Source organism: Grampus griseus, assembly GCF_964374135.1.
Source record: "Grampus griseus genome assembly, chromosome: 18".
Taxonomy (NCBI): domain Eukaryota; kingdom Metazoa; phylum Chordata; class Mammalia; order Artiodactyla; family Delphinidae; genus Grampus; species Grampus griseus.
Genome location: NC_139012.1, coordinates 57,788,692 through 57,803,947, shown reverse-complemented (window position 1 = coordinate 57,803,947; position 15,256 = coordinate 57,788,692).

The following is a 15,256-nucleotide window of genomic DNA, read 5'->3' as shown; positions in this document are numbered from 1 at the left end:
GGTGTGCAGGGGAAAGGAAACGGGAAAAGGAAATATATGTAGGTTCAATCAAGGTAAAGGGATGGATTCTATTTGGAACCAGTTAGGGCCCTTTTATTCCTCCTAGTGGGTTGAATAGGTGGCCCCCAAAGATATGTTCACCTCCCAACTCATGTGAATGTGAGCCTACTTGGAAAAATTGTCTTTGCAGATATAATTAAGGATCTCAAGATGAGGTCTTCCAGAATTTAGGGTGAACCTTAAATCCAATGACAGGTGTCCTTAATAGAGATAGGCAGAGGAAGATTTTGACAGAGATGCACAGAGGGAGAAGGCCATGTGAGGACAAATATAGAGATTGGAGTGATGCCACCACAAGCCAAGGAATGCCTGGAGCCACCGAAGCTGGAAGAGGCAAGGAATTCTCCACCAGAGCTTTCAGAGGGAGGTGGCCCTGCCAATACCTTGGTTTCAGACTTCTGATTCCAGAGCTGTGAGAGAATAAATTTCTGTTGTGTTAAGCCACGAAGTTTGTGGTACCTTGTATGGCAGCCCAAGAAAATTAATACACCCCTGCTTTGCTCATTTATCAGAGAAGTACGTATGCATTTGAGTGTTTGGGTCTATGAGGAAGGTTTTCAGAGCATTAGGGAAAGAAGACAAGGCACGGGGAAGACGCTGGCTCAGAACCACACAGAAATAGCTCAATCATCAGTAGAGACCAATAGTATCCACCAGAAGAAAGTTTCTATTATTTAATTTAGCTCACCCTAAGAAAGTATCTTCCACTTACAAAGGAAGTGATAGTAATAGCAATAATAATAATGGTTACTGGGAGTATGCCATATGTCAGGCACTGAACCAAGTGTTCTACATATATCCATTTTTTTCTGATGAGAAAATTGAGGCTCAGAATGATCAGGTAAACCTTTACATTGTACTTACTATACGCCAAGCCCTGTTCTAAGAATTTTACAGTTGTGAACTCATTCAATCCTCATAATAACCCTGTGAAGGAGAAATTATTATTTCCATTTTACAGATGAGGAAAACCAAGGCACAGAGAGGTGACGTAACATGTCTAATGTCACACAGTGAGGAAGTGGAGGAGCTAGAATTCAAATCCAGGAAGTCTTGCCCCAAAGAGTCTGCCCTTACCTAAAGCTGCCTCATAGCCATAGGTAAAGGAACAGGGATTTGAACGCAGGTGTGTCTGACCCAAGATTCCATGTATATTCCATATGCTGCACTGTCTCTTAAACAAAAAAGGTGGAATCACACTGTGAACAGTGATCCTGCCCACGTGACCATCCCTGTCTGCCCTCTCAGTTACAGGCTCTGAAGCCAGAAAGGAATTCCTCCCCGTTGCTTACACAACCCTGAGCACAACAGCCAATGCAGATGGAAGCTCAGACCTACTTCCTGGCAGAGACTGGCACTGGCTTTGTGGGCCAGCCTCTGGGAGATTGCAAGAGAGCCGTAGCCACCTCCCTCCCTTCCCCCTCCCCCATGCTGTCCTGTCCATGTTTACCCGGTTGTGTAACTGAGGTTTTTATTGTTTCAACAAATATTTATCAGGCATTTATTGTATGCTCTGCAATATGGCAGATGGTAGAGACAGAGTAAAGGCCTAGGCCCAGGCAAAGCATGCACAGTCTCCAGTTCAGAATGATAGGTACCATCAAGGAAGAGTAATAATAATGGCCACTGTTTGCAGAGTGCTGTTATGTGCCCGTCATTATATAATCCTCCCAACACAGGCTGCTCTGGGAGAACACAGGGGGGTCACCTACTCAGTCTTGGGAGATCAAGGAAGGCTTCCTGGAAGAGTCCTGGTAGACACATGGGGGATGAGTAGGAGTTAGCCAGGTAAAGAAAGGGAACCAGGGAGAATGGTCTTCCAGGCAGAAACCTGAAGCTGAGAAGGCACACAGTACATGCTGTAGAAAAAGTACGCAACTCATTGTAACTGGGGGCAGAGCAGGAGGTGGGAGAAAAAGATGGATGTGGAGGGAGAAGTATGTCTGCAATAAACATCATCATGGCCTTGGAAGCCGTGATAAAGGATTACTGGTTCAGCCGGACTGGAGTCTAACAGCGCCTGTCAGCTGAGACGTGTAACATCTTTCCGCTGTTGCTGAATTCCCTGTCCCCTGTCCACTTCCTAGAGTCCTGCTTCTAGGTGAATGGACAACCCAGAACTACAGCCCTCCCACCCCTCTGACTGCAGGCACCACTACTGCCCCAAAGCTCCTTGGATACTGAAACTGGCCTTAATGGCACTCAAGTTCACCGTCCCCTGTAGATACCTCCAAATCGATGGCTGGACACCACGAGCCCTGGAGGGCACATGCACAGGAGAGTTATTCCGCTAGCCCTGACCAATCTGCCCCTTGCTGCCCACCTTCTGGTGCCTTAGAGGGTCCCCGAACGTTTCAGAAAGATGTCTACCCTCTGCAGGTTAAGAAGAGATTCAGAGCTGCATTTGGTCAAACCTACACAGCTTGTCACTGAGGGGATCCTGGCCTCCTGACTCTACATCCAGGGTTTTGGTCAAGTGCAAGTACTTTGGAGACATGTAGCCTGTGTTTGAACACAGGTTGTACTGCTAAGCAGTTGGCGGGTGATCTTGGGGCAAGTTACTTAGCTTTCCTAAGCCTTGGTTTCCCCCACTGTAAAAAGAGGTGATAATTTATCTCCCTCACAGGACTATAGTGAGAATTAGAAAATATGTGTAAAAAGCTTAGCACATGGCCAGCCATTTATTAAAGACTTATAACATGAAGATTGTAGTTGATGCTGTGATACAACACCAGCTTCCCCCCAGGTCCGACACATTCATTTTCCTGGCTGCCAATAGCTCCGTAAGCCAAAGGAAGCTCTCTTGCTCAAGGTCATGTCCCTTTTCTGGGGCGTCCCATATTCAATGATGGGTTGATGTGAGAGTACAAGCTCTGGTCCTCTTTGCCCCAGAAGGGTCATCAGTAGAGTCCCCTTTCACCTTTAGAGTCTCTCCTGAGATCAGCTTAGATATTTGTCGCCATTGCAGTGGGGTTCAACTTTTCCTTCTAGTCATGTTTCTTCTGCTGTCCTACAGGTGTTACGCCCTAAGGCAGTCCTGGATAAATTTGCTGCACGCAGATCTCAGAGTCTCAGAGGACCCATGCTGTAATGATGATGAGGAAGATGACGTGGTGATCGCACCTCACTGCTGTTAAAGATCAAGCCTGTGCTGATATTGACAAGAAAGGGTGGCAAATTAATTGATTGGCTTATATTTATTGCCTATTCTCAAATAAGTTCTTTCTTTGTTTATCTGAAGTTTCTATTCGAAAGAAAATACACAAACTTGAATTTCACAAGTATGTGTGATTTACAAAAGTGTGATACTTCTTTAGCAAGAACCCAGCTTCAGGCTCCTTTCAGACACTGATTATTCTCAGTAAGTCACTAGTCTGGGTTAAGCAATATTTATCTTTTGTGTTAGAACTGCAAACCAAACAACAGCTAATTCATGAATTCAGGTATAACTGTTGTTACCTATTTTTTTCCCCAAAGTCTAAATCATACGTATAGTAAACTCTATTATTAGGTTTTGTAAGAGTATAGTATCATTTGGGCAAACCAATATTCTGATAAATAGAATTTTCATATTCCACACATGCTTCACCAATTTTTAATGAATTAGAAATCAGTAAAACATATTTAACACCAAAAGTCTGCTGCACACAATCTAATTTTATTTTTGGTAATTCCAAAGGCATTTGGCATTTGAATGATTAGCAGTGTGTTACAAATGTGCCGAAATAACAGTTACTAGAGAATGACAAAGTCAGTTTTAATCTAACTGTATCTATTATGATGTACATGAATATCCATATTTGCATACATTCATCTTGTTTAATATAATTATGAGAACTGTTGTTATAAAAATTGGTAATTGCAGTATAGCTGCTCGTGGGCGCAGCAGGGAACTCATTGATTTGAATGGGCTTAGATAGACAGATTTTTAAAGTAAGATAAAATTTACATATACTGTATATTAGGTGTAGAGTTTGATGAATATTCAAAACGATATATACTTATGTAACCAACAAGATATACAACATCTCCAAAGCAGGCATTATGTGGGAAGATCTTGGATTTTTGGCTTTCCCCAATAGTGTGCTTGGTTTCCCAAGATAGCTTGTCAACTCCTGGATCCCAGTGCCTGCTTTGATCCTTTTCTCATCTCCACTGCTTCTTGCAGCTTCCCTTGGCGTCCACTGGATCTTTCCTCTGCTGGTCCTCACTGCACACAGTTTTCATCAGATTGGAGGTGAGTTCTTTCATTTTCCCGGGGGGTGGCTGTTTCCATCTTTTCCTTTCCAACAGTGTGTTGTTGGCTTACTAGTTTCAAATGATCTTTCCTTACGATGAACACACACAGTGATCAGATTTCTTCCCTCCTTCAGGAGCTTTCCAAACGTTTGCTCATAAATCTTCCCAGCACAGTCCTGGGTAATGAGTAGGGAGCAAGTTATATGCTTTGCTTTTATATATGGAAACCTCAAAGCTAAGTGAAGTTAAATGGCTTCCTGCAATGACTCTGACGCTAACTCAGAATTATATGACCCAGTTTGTGCCATGTTTGTTTTTGTTTTTGTTTTCTCCCTCCAGCAGGAAGGAGAGTATGGTGGAGTTCCTAAGGCAGTTCTCTCTTCAAGCCTCTCAATTTTTCTCACCTCTACTTGAGAGGCTATTCCATGGTCCGAGTATGAGGAAACAGTGAGCTGGAAGGAGACACAGCAGTAGGAAGAGACATAGGGAGATCTGGTGTGAGAAGCCTCAGGTCTTGGTCATGTTTTTAGAGATTAGGAACAAGAAAGAGGGAGCAAAGGGTCAAAGATGGACACAAAAAAATTAGTCAAAGCAGTAGTTCTTCACACTTCTTGTAGTTATCTGCACACTTCCTGCAGTGTCACCTTCAGCAGCTTAATAGTTTCATTTAACTGGAGGCAAAAGGAAAATTTAGTTTGACTCTTTGCAGTATCAAAAAGATGATGATGAAGAAGTTGTAAAGAAGATACTGAATTTTCTGGGAAATCCTCCTTCTCCACTCCAGACATTCCTCCCTCCAAATGTTGCTCTTTACCTTAACTGATTGGCTTTGTGGAAATAGCCACATTTAGGTATTAAAGGACATATATATTTAGAGGCTTACGAAGTTACACCAAAGGATTTTTCCATGCTTTGGGCAGTGGGAGGGGTAGCCACCCAGTGTGTTAAATTTTTCAGAAGGAACTGTGCAGCTGGCTTCGCCAATGCCCTACCTCTGCAAACAGAGTCAGGAGACGGGAGCAGCTGGAAATGGTACCATTCTCCTGCTGCTCTTATTGGCTGCCTCGCAGTTCACCTCATACCCTTGGCATAATGCCTGTGCTGTGGGATTTGACAGTTGCAACATCTAATCTGCCTCAAAGGCTCTCCTCACGTCCAGGGACTTCCACAGGACCTCCCTTAGTCTGCTGTAAGATCTAACCGCAACCTTAATTATTAGTCTTCTTGAGAGAACCAGGGAGACTGTCTCCCACACCATGACTCCATCCACTCAGCTTTGAATGAACAATCCAGCTCTTTACAGCTAACTCCCCAAGTAAGCGTCAAACCCAAAGTGTGAGTAAAATAACTACGTGCCTTAAATAACACAGCCCAGTCATGCCACTCCTATTTTGCTTCTTAGGAAGTGTTTTACACTCATCTGCAGCCTGAGTAAAACTTTCTCTGGTACCTCCCTCTGACTCATGAGAGCATCAACTTAATCCATGGTAATAAGAAAGTATTCTATTTAGCTGTACTTGTGGAAGAGGCATGATTAAGGTTGCTTAGCGGTAGACATTGGTTTATTAAAAACAACTGTCTGTGAGGAAATCACTCCCTCATTTTCCTATGCATTCGTGTCTTCTGGTTGATTGAATTGCTAACTGAATTGCTCAGAAGATTTTCTCCTTATATGTGCTGGGGGGGACCTGGAGAGCAAAACGGCTGGGAAAGACTCAATATTAGAAACAAGACTAGATGCCTTGAAGCAACTAGGTGGACCATGTTTCTTCTGTCTAGAAAGTTGGAGGACTCAGAGCAGCTGTGTGTCCCCTGCCCAGCTGTGGGGTTTCATGTGACCTCAAGCAAGACGAGGGAGAAGCTCAGGGACGGAGAAGGGACAGGTGTCAAACTGGGGATGAGGACAATCATCTCTGGAAAGGATATAGACTTGAGTTGTTACATAGTGAACTGAAGCACCACAGATGCCAAACTCATTTTACTGAATTTTTTAGACTAACAGTAATGATTATGGGGCCAGGATGGTAGGGAAACTAGTAAAGCTACCTATGTAAGAAGGGTGGGAAGGAGAATCATTGACATTTATTGAATGATTATTATGCGCTACATTCTTCTCAAGTGTGCATGGAACATTCTCCAGGATAGATCACATCTTGGGTCACAAATCAAGCCTCGGTAAATTTAAGAAAATTGAAATCATATCAAGTATCTTTTCTGACCACAATGCGATGATATTAGAAATCAATTACAGGGAAAAAAAATGTAAACTACACAAACACAGGGAGGCTAAACAATACATTACTAAATAACCAAGAAAACACTGAAGAAATCAAAGAGGAAATCAAAAAATACCTAGAGACAAATGACAATGAAGACACGATGACCCAAAACCTACGGGATGCAGCAAAAGCAGTTCTAAGAGGGAAGTTTATAGCTATACAAGCCTACCTCAAGAAACAAGAAAAATCTCAAATAAACAATCTAAACTTACACCTAAAGGAACAAGAGAAAGAAGAATGAACAAAACCGAAAGTTAGCAGAAGGAAAGAAATCATAAAGATCAGAGTAGAAATAACTGAAATAGAAATAAAGAAAACAATAGCAAAGATCAATAAAACTAAAAGCTGGTTCTTTGAGAAGATAAGCAAAATTGATAAACCATTAGCCAGACTCATCAAGAAAAAGAGGGAGAGGACTCAAATCAATAAAATTAGAAATGAAAAAGGAGAAGTTACAACAGACACCGCAGAAATACAAAGCATCCTGAGACTACTACAAGCAACTAGGCCAATAAAATGGACAACCTGGAAGAAATGGACAAATTCTTAGAAAGCTATAACCATCCAAGACTGAACCAGGAAGAAATAGAAAATATGAACAGACCAATCACAAGTAATGAAATTGAAACTGTGATTAAAAATCTTCCAACGAACAAAAGTCCAGGACCAGATGGCTTCACAGGTGAATTCTATCAAACATTTACAGAAGAACTAACACCCATCCTTCTCAAACTCTTCCAAAAAATTGCAGAGGAAGGAGAACTCCCAAACTCATTCTATGAGGCCACCATCACCCTCATACCAAAACCAGACTAAGATACTACAAAAAAAGAAAATTACAGACAAATATCACTGATGAATATAGATGAACAAATCCTCAACAAAATACTAGCAAACAGAATCCAACAACATATTAAAAGGATCATACACCATCATCAAGGGGGACTTACCCAGGGATGCAAGGATTCTTCAATATATGGAAATTAATCAATATGATACACCATATTAACAAATTGAAGAATAAAAACCATATGATCATCTCAATAGATGCAGAAAAAGCTTTTGACAAATTCAACACCCATTTATGATAAAAACTCTCCAGAAAGTAGGCATAGAGGGAAACTACCTCAACATAATAAAGGCCATATATGACAAACCCATAGCAAATATCATTCTCAATGGTGAAAAACGGAAAGCATTTCCTCTAAGATCAGGAAAAGACAAGGATGTCCACTCTCACCATTATTATTCCACATAGTTTTGGAAATCCTAGCCACGGCAATCAGAGAAGAAAAAGAAATAAAAGGAATACAAATTGGAAAAGAAGAAATAAAACCGTCACTGTTTGCAGATGACATGATACTATACATAAAGAATCCTAAAGGTGCCACCAGAAAACTACTAGAGCTAATCAATGAATTTGGTAGAGTAGCAGGATACAAAATTAATGCACAGAAATCTCTTGCATTCCTATATACTAAGGATGAAAAATCTGAAAGAGAATTTAAGGAAACACTCACATTTACCATTGCAACAAAACGAATAAAATACCTAGGAATAAATCTACCTAGGGAGACAAAAGAACTGTACGCAGAAATCTATAAGACATTTATGAAAGAAAGTAAAGATACAAACAGATGGAGAGATATACCATGTTCTTGGATTGGAAGAATCAATATTGTGAAAATGACTATACTACCCAAAGCAATCTACAGATTCAATGCAATCACTATCAAATTACCAATGGCATTTTTCACAGAACTAGAACAAAAAAAGTCTTCAAATTTGTATGGAGACAAAAAAGACCCTGAAGAGCCAAAGCACTCTTGAGGGAAAAAAACGGAGCTGGAGGAATCAGACTCCCTGACTTCAGACTATACTACAAAGCTACAGTAATCAAGACAATATGGTACTGGCACAAAAACAGAAATATAGATCAATGGAACAAGATAGTAAGCCCAGAGATAAACCCATGCACCTATGGTCAACTAATCTATGACAAAAGAGGCAATGATATACAGTGGAGAAAAGACAGTCTCTTCAATAAGTTTTTCTGGGAAAACTGGTCAGCTACATGTAAAAGAATGAAACACTCCCTAACACCATACACAAAAATAAAGTCAAAATGGGTTAAAGACCTACATGTAAGACCGGAGACTATAAAACTCTTAGAGGAAAACATAGGACAAACACTCTTTGACATAAATCACAGCAAGTTCTTTTCTGATCCACCTCCTAGAGTAATGGAAATAAAAACAAATGGGACCTAATGAAACTTCAAAGTTTTTGCACAGCAAAGGAAACCATTAACAAGAAGAAAAGACAACCCTCAGAATGGGAGAAAATATTTGCAAATGAATCAATGGACAAAGGATTAATCTCCAAAATACATAAACAGCTCATGCAGCTCAATATTAAAAAAACAAACAACCCAATCCAAAAATGTGCAGAAGACCTAAATAGACATTTCTCCAAAGAAGACATACAGATGGCCAAGAAGCACATGAAAAGCTGATCAACATCACTAATTGTTATTGAAATGCATATCAAAACTACAATGAGGGATCACCTCACACCAGTTAGAATGGGCATCATCGGAAAATCTACAAACAACAAATGTTGGAGAGGGTATGGAGAAAAGGGAACCCTCTTGCACTGTTGGTGGGAATGTAAATTGATACAGTCACTATGGAGAACAGTATGGAGGTTCCTTAAAAAACTAAAAAAAATTACCATATGACCCAGAAATCCCACTACTGGGCATATACCCAGAGACAACGATGATTCAAAAAGACACATGCACCCCAATATTCATTGCAGCACTATTTACAATAGCCAGGTCATGGAAGCAACCTAAATGCCCATCAACAGATGAATGGATAAAGAAGTTGTGGTACATATATACACTGGAATATTACTCAGCCATAAAAAGGGAACGAAACTGGGTCATTTGTAGAGACGTGGCTGGATCTAGAGACTGTCATACAGAGTGAAGTAAGTCAGAAAGAGAAAAACAAATATCGTATATTAATGCATATATGTGGAACCTAGAAGAATGGTACATATGAACTGGTTTGCAGGGCAGAAATTGAGACAGAGATACAGAGAACAAATGTATGGACACCAATGGGGGAAAGCGGCAGGGGGGCGGCGTGTGGTGTAATGAATTGGGCGATTGGGATTGACATGTATACACTAATATGTATAAAATGGATGACTAATAAGAACCTGCTAAATAAAAAAATAAATAAAATAAAATTCAAAAAAGTAAGAATCACTAGATGTTCCTATATAATTTATTAAATAATTTATCATGCCCTCATTGTTTCAAAATCTGTTTATATCAAAACAAAAAATGTATAATGGGAAAAAGAAGACAATGGATGTGATAGTCATTTTGTAATGCATGTAGAGAAGTGTTGCATAAAAATACATATATAATAAAGGTGGTTATAAAAGAAAAAAAAGATTATTATGTGCTAGCCACTGTTTTAAGCATTTTTGGTACATAGAAATAATTGCTATTAGTTTAACATTGCTTTAAAGATGAGAAACCAAGACTTGAGAGGTTAAGTTCGTGAATTTGGTTACTTGTAGGTAGCAGCGATGGGATTTGAACTCTGGACACCAACATTTCTATCCACTGCACTACCTAGGCCCTCGGTTCTCAGATAATTGTGACCATGGTGGGAATTGTGGCCCTCAGCTGTCAGACCTTTCCATTTTTCAAGAAGTTTATCTGAATTTATCAATGAGAAATTTCTGAATTTTTAAATCATTGGAAATATCTTTGCTTTTTTTTTTAATGTTTTCATAAGACTCAGGTCAGCAATTGGATGCAGACCGAATGTGATCTAGGATTACTTCCTGCCCAAAGTCATTAGGTCACTGCTCAACCTGCAACCCTGTGCACATGCTGGGGAAACCTGCACCAAGGAAGTAGAAATATAAACAGGAACTTGTCCCATTGCAGGAAATGCCCTTTGTGGAAGCTTTGTAGCATTAGGTCATCAGAGGGAGTTTGTCCACCTAGGCTTTGCTAGTTTCACCAGAAACCTAGGGAAAATGTGGATTTCAGATTTGCAATGGAATAGTCTAGACCTGTGTGTTTAGACCAGAGTGCCACTGATCCCATTCAAAGAGGTCAGTGAAAGCTGTGATACTGACCCTCTCAGCCCTCAGGGGACTGGGGAGTTTCTGTGGTCTAGAGGTCCCTTAGATGGTCACCTCTAGCCACAAGTAGCTCCTCTTTTCAGTTTACCCCATGTTGCAAATATTATAATTTTTAAAAAATGTGTGCCATGAAGTTAAAACAGTTGGGAAGTACTGTTGTGGCCTATTTCTCATGTAATATGTTGCCCTAACTTACCATCAGCTTTTTTCCTTTTAATGAATGGGATCTACATTTTTATATGAATCCTTTAATGAAACTCTTTCCTCTTCTGCTCACCTGGATGGTAGGACATCCTCCTCCTGGTTCTTACCCTGCTCATTATTCATGGATCTTTTCATTAAAAACAAATAATTTCATTCACTTATTCATTCATTTTAGTTCTCTTCCTGACTTTCAATTTTACACAGCAATTTGGTACTATTTGCTATCAATTCATTCAATAATGATTTGTTATGTGTTTGGAAAGGTCCCTGGGGAAGGGGTGTGAGGCCTAAGAGAGCAATCATTCTGTCTTGGTCTTCCTGGGACATTTCCAGTTTTAGCACTGAATGTCCCAGGGACCCTCAGTCCTGGGCTAACTAGGATGGTTGGTCCCCCTAGGCCTAGCTAACAGGTAGAGCTGTTGTCACAGAGAGAATGAAAGACTCTTCTTCATATGGGTGGGTGGGTAGGTATGGAGAAGACAGGGGACAGGGGAGGGTTTCACACAAAATAACCTTAATTTTTTACTACATAGGTGTAAGGTCATCTGCTGAGAGAAAGGGGAGCAGATGGTAGAGGAAGTGTCATTCAATGAAGCCTAGTTCCCTTCATACCATGTGCTTCTAAAACAACAGCAACTTATGTTAGGTGCATCTATGCTTTGCCTGGATGTAATTGGTCATTTCCTGAATGCAAATTAATACGAACAACTAAAAAAGGGAAATGATTCTATATTTATTTTTCAAAAATAAAAGGCAAGTGCAAAATACATAATCTATTACACTGAGGCATCATCTAGATCATTAGATGTACCTGTTCCTGTAACTGCCATTCTTTAGTAATGACATGCCCTCAACTGGCTACCACGCTCCTGCCCCCCGTCCCCACACCCTAAAGAACACACCCGGCTTACGTAATAGTAACTTAAAAATGGGGGAAAAGTGGCTATAGCAGAGGGAGGGAAGTACCTGATTTGATATATGGCCCTCAAAGATCCACTGGACTGTAGGTGCTGTATGGCTGTGAGAGGGGCCAAGGACAGGGCAAGTGTAACAACATGACCTTGGACAAGCACTTAACCTTTCTGTGCCCTGATGTCTCCCTTTGCAAAATGAAGGGATGGATTACAGAAGCCCCTAAGGTCCCTCGTGTGTTCTAGAATTCTAGCACTTTTTGAAGGACTGTAAGGGGAGAAAAGCAGTTACAAATACATGTGCGTGCACATACACAAACACACACACGTTAGAAGTCTTTGGTATGTGAAGCCAAGAGGACAGGTCAGAGATCCCTTCAAAAAATTAGGATTATGACTAGGATGAATCAAGCCCTAGGACACTGAGATCCAGGCAGCTCTGTGAAAGTTTGTAACAAAGGAAGTCTCACTCCCCACATCAGAAGCAAACTTCTCATAATGGACTTTCATAGTTGAGAAAACATTTTCACGTAGAACAATAGCTTGCAGACTGAGAAGCATTTGAACACAATAGTGTTGCATTTGATCCTCACACAATCTTGGGAGGCAGGCATCAGAGTTTCTATTCTCTCCATTCTATAGATGAGAAAACTAAGTCTGCAAGTAGTTAAGGTCACAGAGCTGAGTCTTGGACTCTGTTCCCATGAATCTCTGTAACCTCTACAGAGAATGGGGGTCAGTGGGGTCTTACCACTGAGCAGCCATCTCAGAAGTAGGAGCCCTGGGTGTGGAGCCTTCAGGACCCCTGGAACACAGGATGGAGCACAGGCCTGTGGTTGTGAATGCCATGACTGTCGGGTCACCAGAGATACACTAGATTCAAGGGTAGCCTGACCAGTCTGTGTCCTTACTCTCTGCTGGGGTTGTGTCCTTGTGGTCACATCTCCAATCTGGTCACTGCTGGACTCCCTCATCCTGATTGTTCCAGGACCATGGCTTTGGGGTTCTGGGAGGCTGTGGGACTGAAATGATCTAGGAGTCTGTGAGGACTCATGCTTCCCTGCTGTGTGCTGTCGAGTGAAGCGGGATGCTACGGTACCCCTTTTGATGCTGTTTAGATGGCCCGTCCACTACAGATTATTATTCCACGAGTAGACCTGTAATGTATTCTTGTACATCTGAATTTAATTAAGAACCTTTTTCTCACTGACATGAACGTGGTTTTACTGTTTCTGGCCAGGCCAGACAAAGATGTTATAAGACAGATTTCTGAATTGTGGGCCAATTTCCCTGATCTTTTAAACCCAAGGCCCCTGTTCTGAGACAGAGATTTATGACTTTGACATGCTGTCTTCAACCACTCTCTGGTCACTAGGGAGTATGCAGAAGCAACGGCTCCAAGAGTCAAGGTTGTCCCCTGCAACCTCACCAGGATCCTCGTGGGATTCAGAGGATTACTTAATTTTCAGTATTCAGAGGACGGTGTCAGGATCACCCCAGCTTTACTTAATCATCTCATGACTTGGGAGCGTTGGTGATGGGATTAAATCTTTGTGCTGTGGTCCATTTCTGATGTGTTGGCCTGTGGAGCCTCAAAGGGCAACGTGAGCTCTACTTTTCTGTTCCCAAAGGACTAAGGCCGGAAACTCATGTACTATTTTGTCCCGTGGCTTCTCTGTTTAGCAATACCTCACCTTTGGTGCTGATGCTGCTTAAAAATAAGAGAAGGTGCAGGAACACTGACAGTTGTTACCAAGGGCACTTCTCACATCCTCTGCCCCTCCGCATGTGTGATGGCCACACCACCTGCACCTGGGGCAGTAAAAGCCTGCACCCTTTAATCACCTCCCACTTGCTCACCCCAGCTGTTGACTCAGCTTTAAACATCCAGCCCAGGGAACATTGCCTCTTTGGTGCATGTCATAATCAGGAGATTACGGTTCTCTTCAGATTCTCACTCCACTCCATTGAGGGTGGAGCGCTTGGGAAGCAGGGATGAGGGGATGGCGGCATCCCTCCGTCCATCCATTCACACCTCCATCCAGTCTTCCCTTACACAGCGTCTGACTGCCCACTGTGCGCCATGTGCTAAGCTGGGCGCTGTGCATTCAGTGGTGAACACAGAAGACGCTATCTCAAGGAGCAGCTTCTGTTTCAATAGAGCAGCCCAAGGAACTTCACCTGCTATTATTTCGGGTATGCTTCTTACTGCCAAGAGTCTGTAGGTGTTTAGGGACCTCATTAAGGTTTGGAAGCTCTGGATCCTCACTGCTCCTTTGGAGCCTGGCCCTTGGTTGGGCCAGGCCCTCAACGTGCCACTGTCAGCACTTTCCAGATGAGTACTATGCATGGGGCGGGGCCAGGCCTGGGGCCCCCTGAAGGCTGTGTCACCCCTGGCTCTAGCCACAGAGGCTTCATCACAGAGGGAAGCTGAGCTGTGAGCATGTTGCTAGGCTGTGGCTATTTATTTTTATAAACGAGGCTTGTGCTTAATTTAGAAATCTGCTTTTGCTTTTTTTTCCCTTTGTTCCAGCATCATCTGGCTGTCTGGCACCATCAAAGAATTGCATTTCTGACCCAACAAGAGCTCATGGGTGAATGGGGGCAGGAAAGAGGTTGGGGAGAGGACTGATGCCAGCCAGGCTGCCTCACGGGGAGGGCGAGACACTTGGCCATGCCACTAGCATCCTGTTCGGCTTTCGGATGAGTTTCATCTATGACACGTACAGAGTCCTCACTTGGAACAAAAGGATTAAAAGAGGCCCTGGCGCTCGCTCCTCTTCTGATTAACCACACCTTGGCATACAGCGGAACAGAAGGCAAAGCTGCACAGAAAAGGACCAAAGTCAGGTGCCAGAAGCAGGTGACATCCAGACTCCCAGTTCGTTGGATGCAGCTATTTCAATAGAGCCACTTTTTTGTGTGGCTATTTAGACATGAGGATATTTCGATTTGGCTTAAAAATTAAGCTGATAAGTGTTAGTTTTTCGGCCCAGGGAATATAGCCAATGTTTTATAATAACTTTCAATGGAGTATAATCTATAAAAATATTGAATCACTGTGTTTGTATACCTGAAACTAATATAACACTGTAAGACAACTATACTTCAATAAAAGAGAATTTTAATTAAATGATGAATAAAATGGGCACTTTATACCCCACCTTTGAGTTTCACCCGAGCCCCGAGCTTTGTCCTATTGCCAATCCTAATCCTACCTCTGGGCGTCAAGGTGTGTGGATCGGGGAAAGGTATGGTAGAGGTTCAACATGGAAGAGATATACCAGGGATCAGGTAACAGTTAAGGACGGAGTAAATGTCAGGAATAAGGTGTCCTAAGAACCGGGGGCAGGTCGGGAGGAGAGAAGGCTGGGAGGCCTCTAATGTCGA